The 11,885-nt window shown below is 43.7% G+C and overlaps 1 long non-coding RNA gene across 1 annotated transcript; it reads right to left on the reverse strand.

Moving 5' to 3' along the window:
• Positions 1 to 1,022: 1,022 nt before the first annotated feature.
• Positions 1,023 to 6,667, reverse strand: LOC147034726 (uncharacterized). Its single transcript, XR_015059953.1, has 3 exons — positions 6,543 to 6,667; positions 4,791 to 4,872; positions 1,023 to 1,881 (listed from the first exon to the last, which is right to left on the reverse strand). It is a non-coding gene; the product is annotated as an uncharacterized LOC147034726 (long non-coding RNA).
• Between the last annotated feature and the right edge of the window lie 5,218 nt (positions 6,668 to 11,885).

Here is an 11,885-nt window from a genome sequence, read left to right on the forward strand (position 1 = left end):
CTGTCCATTTTTGACAACCTGCAAGGCCTTCGCAGCGTGATTGAGAACTGCTCTCCCCTTTGGGCTGGTGTCCCTGCCTCACACCTTGCCCTTCTCTGCCATGGGAAGATAGGCCCTTAAATTAATTGGGATCTCCCGCAAATAAGCTGAGTTTAGGCCTGTTACTTTTGATTGGTGGCCTCTCTGTATTTTACCATTTCCTTTTGGTCTTGTGCCCTCTGCCCTTCCTTGGCTCTGTCCCTCCTTGGATTTCTGCATGGGGCACACGGTCTGCCAGTAATCCTCTTCTTAAACTTCCAAAATCCAGGTTCACTATTAACATCCACTCATTTGTTCCTCTTTTCTCTCGCCTATGGAACCAACTCCCCCAGTCTGTTCAGTCACATTTGTCCTTCCAGGGCTTTTAAGACAGCTTTTCACCACTACCTCATCCACATTCATTTAACTCTTCCATCCCAAATGACCCCATTCCCAAGCACCCCCGTTTTCAATGTTATTGGGATTTCTGTTTCATCCTCACCCTCGCCTTCCTCTTCTTGCTGTATTTCATTCAGCTTGTGTGCAGTTTGTACACCCCCCCCTCCTCTTGGTCTCACTCACACTTCTCTGCTGTTGGGTGTTTTCCCCTTTCCATTTTCTTCCCTTCCATTCTGTTCTAGCTCTTCGACGAGCCTCCAATATTATAGACAAAAAAAATCCTCCTTGGAGGGAGGAGGGTTGAAACTATGCCCCTTTTGAAAATTGGCAAAAAGACAATTGATCTAAATAATTGTCCATGTGTTTGTTTTATATTGGTATGTATATCGTATATCTATTATGATAACATCCAATTGTCAGTTTTGCATCTCCTCCAAAACCACTGGTTGCACAAAGTTGTCGGTACCATATTAACCACCAAGGAGCTGGGAAATGCAGGTAAAAAAAAAATTCATTTGGACAAGAACATTTTTCATTATTCGTACTGATGTTTTAAAAAAAAAATTCCCAGATTAAGCACGCGTCTGCAACTTTGAGATGAGTATGCAATATGTAGACGTCTACTAGGATTGCTGGGTATAAGGACCTTTGACATCCGGAAGCATTTATTCTCCAGAGTTTATGTATTAAATAGGTTTGCAAGGGACTTGGATGCAGGAGGTGACCACTTTGGCCGATAAAATGTGCACTACATCGACACCACATTAATTCAATCGACCAGTTTATCAACTTAAATTCACTGTGGGTAGGAATATGGGGATGAGAACAGTGGGCAAGCGTAGACATCACCAGTGTTTTATCTCGATCATGAGAACTAATGTCTGTGTCATTTTTGTATCTCTTCCCATACCATAGGTGTAATAAAGATGACTGGTCCGAATTGGGGATGACAAGAGCTGATGGTCCAAAGTTGAAAAAGGTACCATATTAATCAAGGATCCAGGCAGTACAGAGTCAAGAAAAATGAGACTTTGACAAAAATATTTTCATGATTCACATCGATAAATGCACAAAGCAAGCGTGAACTATGCTTTGCATGATTTAATGGTGACAGGTTGTGAGATGCTGCTGATTGGCTGTGTGAGGCTAGGTGCACTGTGATTGGCTCATGGCAAGTGATGTCAATACATCATTACTGTACCTGTTTCCTCGTTATTAGAATCCCTCCAAAAAATAAATTGGAGCTACAAACAAAGGAACAAACAGTGGGCCTCAGGCCCACTTTAACTAAAATGGCATGTGGTGGAGCACACCTTCGTCAGGATGAACAGTTTATGGGTTTTTTCCCCCAGTTATGGGCTAGATCTGGATCCAGACCTTAACCAACATCAAATCAACTTGGTTTAGTTGGAGGGTGACGAGACCAAGTTTTGTCTGCATCCATCCGTGTCTTGTTGAGACATCCTGCTCACAGAGAGAAAGACAAGAGAGATGAAAACAACCTTTGTCCACCTTTGGTGGCAGAGGTAATAAAGGCCGGTCGTACAAATTACAGATTGGGCAGGAAATGTGATCAATACTCTTCCTGGTTCGATATGTGCTTGTTTCAGTAATTTCTGGAAACAAACAAACAAAAAGAAGATAAAGGATCTTATATTGATGTTTCTATTTAAAAACAATTGCATGTCACAGTTGTGCCTCTACCAATTAGTGTACAGGACATGTAAGGGTTGTGATAAGATGAATAAAACATATCTTTATCAATTACCCGTGTCTTATCATTAGTGGATCAAACGAGATATTTATTTATTTATTTTTATTTACAGGAACATTGTGAAAGCTAATTTTGTTTTGCGTCGGTAGACACGAGACCGATGGATGAAATCAACCGAAAGTTTGTCTAAGTACGAGCAGGGTATGCTTACATGTGGTAAGCAATAATAAGCCATGCTTCCCCATTGTCTCAGGTCGCTCACCTGCATTTGATTTTTCATTTCATTTACATATTTTCATTTACGGATGCTTTCCAACGGTTCTGTGGTTGTTTTTTCCTGGTGTATGGGCTTCGATGTCCGTCGGCACACAAAATTACCATGCTTCTCCATTGTCTCGGATCGCTCATCTGCATTTTTTTTCATTTACAGATGGCCGATGGTTCTGTGATTTTTCTTGGGGTACAGGCTTAGATGTCCATCGGCACGCAAAATTTCAGCTTTTTACGTCACCTGGAAGGTCCCGATCTTTAATATCAGTGAGTCGGTCAATCAGTGGTTCGAATGAGCTTTATACAAAAGATGCTAACCACCAGGGGAAGCAAGTGGAAGTTTACATTTCTGGTCTCAGCACATGACACAAAGAGACAAACACGGTAACTTAGTGAAGCGGTGACGCTCTGAACCTGCGGCTTTGTCTTTGCAACCACAAACTTCTTCAATCTTGATGCCCGACTACTCCCAGCGACCACATTTTATGCCAACATGGCCAGAACAGCGGAGCTCCCTCTGACTCGACTTGTAGCATTCTCAACCATTATTTCACTCCTCTCTCTCTCTTACTCATCTGGTCGTCGATAACACTGGTCAACAACAAATTTGTTGTCTGCATTTTTTAAGCTGATTTAGGACGAATCTGATGCGCTGAATCCAAAACTCACATTAGTTTTGTTCAATCAGGTCAAGTTTTTGAGATATGGCCACATGTCGTTTTTTACATTTTTGTTCACATGTACGCATGTGTGGAGCATTTTAGAAGAAGTTGGTGGGGGTAAAATGTCATGTCAAATAATTGTTTTGATTGGAAATAATTATTTTAATGACAAGAAGTATTCAGGTACGATAGTTCTGGGTGATTATGTCGAAAAGGGATCAGTGTGAAGTCATAAAACCTCAAAATGTTCCAAAAATTGGTGAGGCAAAGCATAAAGTTCGTGGATCAAAACTAAAGTTAATGGGGCAGATTTTGTAATAATGTGATACAAAAAAGTTGTATTTCTTGAAATAACGAACTCTGAAGAATGTACAATACCTACACGCGCCAATTTATGACATGCGCTTCTGCTCAAGCTTGGAGTGCCACAGTACGAACCCAAAGATTGGAGACTGTTCATTGACAGCAGCAAGCGATCACTGAAATGTGTTCTGCTACACAACGGCAACCAGTTTGCCTCTGTACCCATCGCTCACTCGACTACACTGAAGGAGAAGTATGAAGCGGTGAAGTACGTGCTGGAGAAAATTGGTTATGATCAGCATAAGTGGTTTATTTGTGTTGACCTGAAGATGGTGAACTTTTTGTTGGGACAACAGTCTGGCTTCACCAAGTACCCATGTTTTCTGTGCATGTGGGATAGTAGGGACCGTGCTCAGCATTACACGAAGAAGGACTGGCCTGTGCGGGAGGAATTGGTGCCATGCAAAGAAAGGAACGTCATCAACGACCCTCTGGTGGACAGAGACAGAATACTCTTCCCACCGCTGCACATCAAGCTCGGCTTAATCAAGCAGTTCACCAAGGCTCTGGACAAAGATGGTGACTGCTTCACTTACTTGTGCCAGGCTTTTCCAGGATTGACCATGGAGAAGTTGAAAGCTGGCATCTTTGATGGTTCTCAGATCCGTCAGCTCATCAGAGATCCAGAGTTCAAAAACTCAATGAACGAAGTGGAACTGGAAGCGTGGAAGACATTTGTTTTGGTAGTGAAGAACTTTCTTGGCAACAATAAGGCCAGAAACTACGCAGAACTTGTCAACAACATGCTGACTGCTTTCAGAAACCTGGGCTGCAACATGAGCATCAAGATGCACTACCTATTTTCACATATGAACTGGTTTCCTGAAAACCTGGGTTCAATGAGTGACGAGCAGGGGAGAGATTCCATCAGGACATGAAGGAGATGGAGACCAGGTATCAGGGTCGCTGGGACGCAGTCATGATGGCTGACTACTGTTGGAATCTGAAGAGAGACCTCCCTGCCGCTGAACATTCCAGGAGTTCGAAGAAACGGAAGTTCAAGCCCTGAAGTTTGAACAGTGGTGACGCAACATGCAATTTACTTGTACTTACCTTTATCAATGCCCACCATTCAGATGACAGTAATCGATGTTTCTATCATGTAATCAATAAATGTTGTTGGCAAAACATTTTTTTTTCTTAAAAACATGTTTAGGATGATATGTGTTGACAAAAATCAGCTGATAATGCCACAAAAATGTAATTGATTTTGTCACAAGATCTGATTTTTTCAAATCAACTTAGCACAAAAACCTGACCTGATGGAGAGAAACGGATGCCATTTCCTGATTCAGCAGTGCCAGAATACCCTAATTCACTTGTAGAAATCTAGACAACATTCAGAAAGTAAAAAAATTGCTGACCAGTGTAATTGGAGAGATTTCCAGCAGATGGCGTGCCATACATGCTCACCCAACTTGCTGGCGTATAAAACAATCACCGTCCCTGAAGGTCAACAGACGTGACCAAAGGTTTATGAACCATTCCAAAAAGGGTGATGCTCTGTCGGTATTCACTTTGAGTTTACATTTGGTCCAGCACAAATCCAGATTAGTATTTTAAATCTAAATATTTTACCTTTGATCTGTATCATTTACCTAATTGATCGTGTACCTCTGATTATAATTAATCAATTGCTTACCTATCTATACACCTGTTTGAGGCTTGTTTAAGCTCCAGTGAGTGCAATGATAACGATTGTTGCAGTCAGACTTGAAAGGATGGTCATCATTCCGACTGTGATCAAACCACAAGTGGATGGCAGGCAGTGGTTATGAAGTTATGTTGGTAATAGAATGGTTCGGAGAAGATTTAGAAGAGGTTTGTGGTTGCATGAGATGGTACAATGTCGAGAGTGGCTTGGGGAATTCCACACACCTTCCAATTGTCATTCTTTTTATTTGTATCATATCGTTTACATCGAGTTGTTTAAAAAAAAAATCTAAATCTAAAATGAGTTTCTCGATCATCGTCCATCTTTGCTTGAGACACTTGAGTTGGATCTCACAACCTCAGCAGCACTTATTGATGAGGTAGCATTTTTTTAAATATAATACACTTGTCAGTCTGTCCGTCTGTCCCTCCATCACATATCGTAAGAAGATGGAATCTCGTGAGATTGTGAATTAAACGTTGTTTCATTATTTAATTTTAACCTCTTTATTTAATTTGTTCTTGATTAATTTTTAACCTCTTAATGTCGTCAATGCCCTTTTCCTTTGAATAATGGGAAGAAAGGGAGAGGGGAGGACAGAGAGTTGTGGTTAAGGGGTGGGGGCAGAGATTTAGGAGAAGGGGGTCGAGGATTGTTTTTTTGGGGGGGGGGGGCGACATGAGGTACAGGAGCAGGTTTGAACACCTGGAGTGGGGAAGGAGTCGAAGCCTTGGGGTTAATGGGGGGAGGACTTGGGGTTGGGGGTTGATTTGATCAAATAGTTATTCTTTGCAAAATATTTTGTTAAAGTGATATTACAAGGAATTTGCACAGGTACCTGCAAGTTTATCACATTGTGGCAAAAGAAGAAAAAAAGAAACCACACTGCAGAGCAAATAGAACTGTTCACCACAAACAGACCTGCCCCTCATAGCCATTTTTAGATGCGACCACGTCGCAGGCACTGAACTCGAAATAAATAAATAAATATCATGATTAGAACCCGCCAAAAGTGTCCCCGCCGTGAGTTTGAGGTCACGTGACCGGCGCCATCTTGGTTAGCACGACTTGGCTGACCGGCTTCGCGGGTCTCGGTCATTTTGAACACACGTCCCAGATTGAAAAAAAGCCAAGTAAATGTTAAAATGCCGTTTTCTGCAACAATAAACCGCTCCAATCGATTACGTGAGAGCTGTGGAAAGACGTTTCACATTTGTATTTTTATAGATTGATGAACAGGATGATTCGCCATCGGATTTGTTGGCATCAGCAATTCAGCAATTAAAGTCGTAACGATTAAATGTTATTTAACTTGTAAACATATATATATATATATATATATATATATATATATATATATATATATATATATATATATATACTAGAAATTACAGTGTTTGCCCACAATACACCGCTTAACCAACACGGCTTTTCCAACGTCCGTTCACCGCCACCTGCTGACCTCTCGATGTGTTCTTCCACGTTTAACTTTGTGCCGTGATTCAGACTTCCGCCTCCATATCCTCCCGACATTCACTTCCGGCCCAGCGTTTAACACATCATTCGTGTGCGTTGCGATGATTTTAAACATCCTCCTTCCTGTGTGATCCGAACTGTGTCTGTAACATATTCGGTCTGTAACACCCACTCCCTCCGGGTGCAGCAGGAAGAGCCGTGTTATAAACCTCTCTGGGGGTATCTAGATTATAGTAGATCTGGGCTCGAGCCCAACAAGCACATCATGCCTCAAGAACATCGAGTTTCCTCCCTTTTAGTTTGGTGTTAAATAGCAGGAGCGATTATTACATCCACCACATTGAGGTTATGTTTTCACCCCTGTGTGTCTGTCTGTCTGTGTCTGTTGGTTGGTATCTCCACTTGTGGGTTTCAGGAGTTCAATTTGCTGTCTGTCTGTCTGTCTGTGTGTTTGTCTGGTTGTTAGTTGGTATCTCCACTTGCGGGTTTCACGAGTTCGATTTGCTCTCTGTCTGTCTGTGTGTTTGTCTGGCTGTTGGTTGGTATCTCCACTTGCGGGTTTCAGGAGTTAAATTTGCTGTCTGTCTGTTGGTTGGTATTTCCACTTGCAGGTTTCAGGAGTTAAATTTGCTGTCTGTCTGTCTGTCTGTCTGTGTGTTTGTCTGGCTGTTGGTTGGTATCTCCACTTGCGGGTTTCAGGAGTTCGATTTGCTGTCTGTCTGTCTGTGTGTTTGTCTGGTTGTTGGTTGGTATCTCCACTTGCAGGTTTCAGGAGTTAAATTTGCTGTCTGTCTGTCTGTCTGTGTGTTTGTCTGGCTGTTGGTTGGTATCTCCACTTGCGGGTTTCAGGAGTTAAATTTGCTGTCTGTCTGTCTGTCTGTCTGTCTGTGTGTTTGTCTGGCTGTTGGTTGGTATCTCCACTTGCGCGTTTCACGAGTTCGATTTGCTCTCTGTCTGTCTGTGTGTTTGTCTGGCTGTTGGTTGGTATCTCCACTTGCGGGTTTCAGGAGTTAAATTTGCTGTCTGTCTGTCTGTCTGTCTGTCTGTGTGTTTGTCTGGCTGTTGGTTGGTATCTCCACTTGCGGGTTTCACGAGTTCAATTTGCTGTCTCTCTGTCTGTCTGTTTGTCTGGTTGTTAGTTGGTATCTCCACTTGCGCGTTTCACGAGTTCGATTTGCTCTCTGTCTGTCTGTGTGTTTGTCTGGCTGTTGGTTGGTATCTCCACTTGCGGGTTTCAGGAGTTAAATTTGCTGTCTGTCTGTCTGTCTGTCTGTCTCTGTGTTTGTCTGGCTGTTGGTTGGTATCTCCACTTGCGGGTTTCACGAGTTCAATTTGCTGTCTCTCTGTCTGTGTGTTTGTCTGGTTGTTAGTTGGTATCTCCACTTGCGGGTTTCACGAGTTCGATTTGCTCTCTGTCTGTCTGTGTGTTTGTCTGGCCGTTGGTTGGTATCTCCACTTGCGGGTTTCAGGAGTTAAGTTTGCTGTCTGTCTGTCTGTTGGTTGGTATCTCCACTTGCAGTTTTCAGGAGTTAAATTTGCTGTCTGTCTGTTGGTTGGTATCTCCACTTGCAGGTTTCTGGAGTTAAATTTGCTGTCTGTCTGTCTGTCTGTCTGTCTGTCTGTGTGTTTGTCTGGCTGTTGGTTGGTATCTCCACTTGCGGGTTTCACGAGTTCAATTTGCTGTCTCTCTGTCTGTGTGTTTGTCTGGTTGTTAGTTGGTATCTCCACTTGTGGGTTTCACGAGTTCGATTTGCTCTCTGTCTGTCTGTGTGTTTGTCTGGCCGTTGGTTGGTATCTCCACTTGCGGGTTTCAGGAGTTAAGTTTGCTGTCTGTCTGTCTGTTGGTTGGTATTTCCACTTGCAGTTTTCAGGAGTTAAATTTGCTGTCTGTCTGTTGGTTGGTATCTCCACTTGCAGGTTTCAGGAGTTAAATTTGCTGTCTGTCTGTCTGTCTGTCTGTCTGTCTGTGTGTTTGTCTGGCTGTTGGTTGGTATCTCCACTTGCGGGTTTCACGAGTTCAATTTGCTGTCTCTCTGTCTGTGTGTTTGTCTGGTTGTTAGTTGGTATCTCCACTTGCGGGTTTCACGAGTTCGATTTGCTCTCTGTCTGTCTGTGTGTTTGTCTGTCTGTTGGTTGGTATCTCCACTTGCAGGTTTCAGGAGTTAAATTTGCTGTCTGTCTGTCTGTCTGTCTGTGTGTTTGTCTGGCTGTTGGTTGGTATCTCCACTTGCGGGTTTCATGAGTTCAATTTGCCGTCTCTCTGTCTGTCTGTTTGTCTGGCTGTTGGTTGGTATCTCCACTTGTGGGTTTCAGGAGTTCAATTTGCTGCCTGTCTGTGTGCGTGTGTTTGTCTGTCTGTTGGTATCTCCACTTGTGGGTTTCAGGAGTTCAATTTGCTGTCTGTCTGTCTGTCTGTCTGTCTGTCTGTCTGTCTGTCTGTGTGTTTGTCTGGCTGTTGGTTGGTATCTCCACTTGCGGGTTTCAGGAGTTCAATTTGCAATCTCTCTGTCTGTGTGTTTGTCTGTCTGTTTGTTGGTATCTCCACTTGCAGGTTTCAGGAGTTCAATTTGCTGTCTGTCTGTCTGTCTGTCTGTCTGTGTGTTTGTCTGGCTGTTGGTTGGTATCTCCACTTGTGGGTTTCATGAGTTCAATTTGCCGTCTCTCTGTCTGTGTGTTTGTCTGGCTGTTGGTTGGTATCTCCACTTGCGGGTTTCAGGAGTTCAATTTGCAGTTTCTCTGTCTGTGTGTTTGTCTGTCTGTTTGGTATCTACACTTGCGGGTTTCAGGAGTTCAATTTGCTGTCTGTCTGTCTGTCTGTGTGTTTGTCTGGCTGTTGGTTGGTATCTCCACTTGCGGGTTTCAGGAGTTCAATTTGCTGTCTCTCTGTCTGTGTGTTTGTCTGGCTGTTGGTTGGTATCTCCACTTGCGGGTTTCAGGAGTTCAATTTGCTGTCTCTCTGTCTGTCTGTTTGTCTGGTTGTTGGTTGGTATCTCCACTTGCAGGTTGCAGGAGTTAAATTTGCTGTCTGTCTGTCTGTCTGTGTGTTTGTCTGGCTGTTGGTTGGTATCTCCACTTGCGGGTTTCAGGAGTTCAATTTGCTGTCTCTCTGTCTGTCTGTTTGTCTGGTTGTTAGTTGGTATCTCCACTTGCGCGTTTCACGAGTTCGATTTGCTCTCTGTCTGTCTGTGTGTTTGTCTGGCTGTTGGTTGGTATCTCCACTTGCGGGTTTCACGAGTTCAATTTGCTGTCTCTCTGTCTGTGTGTTTGTCTGGTTGTTAGTTGGTATCTCCACTTGCGGGTTTCACGAGTTCGATTTGCTCTCTGTCTGTCTGTGTGTTTGTCTGTCTGTTGGTTGGTATCTCCACTTGCAGGTTTCAGGAGTTAAATTTGCTGTCTGTCTGTCTGTCTGTCTGTGTGTTTGTCTGGCTGTTGGTTGGTATCTCCACTTGCGGGTTTCAGGAGTTCGATTTGCTGTCTGTCTGTCTGTGTGTTTGTCTGGTTGTTGGTTGGTATCTCCACTTGCAGGTTTCTGGAGTTAAATTTGCTGTCTGTCTGTCTGTCTGTCTGTCTGTCTGTGTGTTTGTCTGGCTGTTGGTTGGTATCTCCACTTGCGGGTTTCACGAGTTCAATTTGCTGTCTCTCTGTCTGTGTGTTTGTCTGGTTGTTAGTTGGTATCTCCACTTGTGGGTTTCACGAGTTCGATTTGCTCTCTGTCTGTCTGTGTGTTTGTCTGGCCGTTGGTTGGTATCTCCACTTGCGGGTTTCAGGAGTTAAGTTTGCTGTCTGTCTGTCTGTTGGTTGGTATTTCCACTTGCAGTTTTCAGGAGTTAAATTTGCTGTCTGTCTGTCTGTCTGTCTGTGTGTTTGTCTGGCTGTTGGTTGGTATCTCCACTTGCGGGTTTCAGGAGTTCGATTTGCTGTCTGTCTGTCTGTGTGTTTGTCTGGTTGTTGGTTGGTATCTCCACTTGCAGGTTTCAGGAGTTAAATTTGCTGTCTGTCTGTCTGTCTGTGTGTTTGTCTGGCTGTTGGTTGGTATCTCCACTTGCGGGTTTCAGGAGTTCAATTTGCTGTCTCTCTGTCTGTCTGTTTGTCTGGTTGTTAGTTGGTATCTCCACTTGCGCGTTTCACGAGTTCGATTTGCTCTCTGTCTGTCTGTGTGTTTGTCTGGCTGTTGGTTGGTATCTCCACTTGCGGGTTTCAGGAGTTAAATTTGCTGTCTGTCTGTCTGTCTGTCTGTCTGTGTGTTTGTCTGGCTGTTGGTTGGTATCTCCACTTGCGGGTTTCACGAGTTCAATTTGCTGTCTCTCTGTCTGTGTGTTTGTCTGGTTGTTAGTTGGTATCTCCACTTGCGGGTTTCACGAGTTCGATTTGCTCTCTGTCTGTCTGTGTGTTTGTCTGGCCGTTGGTTGGTATCTCCACTTGCGGGTTTCAGGAGTTAAGTTTGCTGTCTGTCTGTCTGTTGGTTGGTATCTCCACTTGCAGTTTTCAGGAGTTAAATTTGCTGTCTGTCTGTTGGTTGGTATCTCCACTTGCAGGTTTCAGGAGTTAAATTTGCTGTCTGTCTGTCTGTCTGTCTGTCTGTGTGTTTGTCTGGCTGTTGGTTGGTATCTCCACTTGCGGGTTTCACGAGTTCAATTTGCTGTCTCTCTGTCTGTGTGTTTGTCTGGTTGTTAGTTGGTATCTCCACTTGTGGGTTTCACGAGTTCGATTTGCTCTCTGTCTGTCTGTGTGTTTGTCTGGCCGTTGGTTGGTATCTCCACTTGCGGGTTTCAGGAGTTAAGTTTGCTGTCTGTCTGTCTGTTGGTTGGTATTTCCACTTGCAGTTTTCAGGAGTTAAATTTGCTGTCTGTCTGTTGGTTGGTATCTCCACTTGCAGGTTTCAGGAGTTAAGTTTGCTGTCTGTCTGTCTGTCTGTCTGTCTGTGTGTTTGTCTGGCTGTTGGTTGGTATCTCCACTTGCGGGTTTCAGGAGTTCAATTTGCTGTCTCTCTGTCTGTCTGTTTGTCTGGTTGTTAGTTGGTATCTCCACTTGCGCGTTTCACGAGTTCGATTTGCTCTCTGTCTGTCTGTGTGTTTGTCTGGCTGTTGGTTGGTATCTCCACTTGCGGGTTTCAGGAGTTAAATTTGCTGTCTGTCTGTCTGTCTGTCTGTTTGTGTGTTTGTCTGGCTGTTGGTTGGTATCTCCTCTTGTGGGTTTCATGAGTTCAATTTGCCGTCTCTCTGTCTGTCTGTTTGTCTGGCTGTTGGTTGGTATCTCCACTTGTGGGTTTCAGGAGTTCAATTTGCTGCCTGTCTGTGTGCGTGTGTTTGTCTGTCTGTTGGTATCTCCA

Source organism: Eptatretus burgeri, chromosome 1 (assembly GCF_056783735.1).
Source record: "Eptatretus burgeri isolate ZD-2024b chromosome 1, Ebu_testis_v1, whole genome shotgun sequence".
Taxonomy (NCBI): Eukaryota; Metazoa; Chordata; class Myxini; order Myxiniformes; family Myxinidae; genus Eptatretus; species Eptatretus burgeri.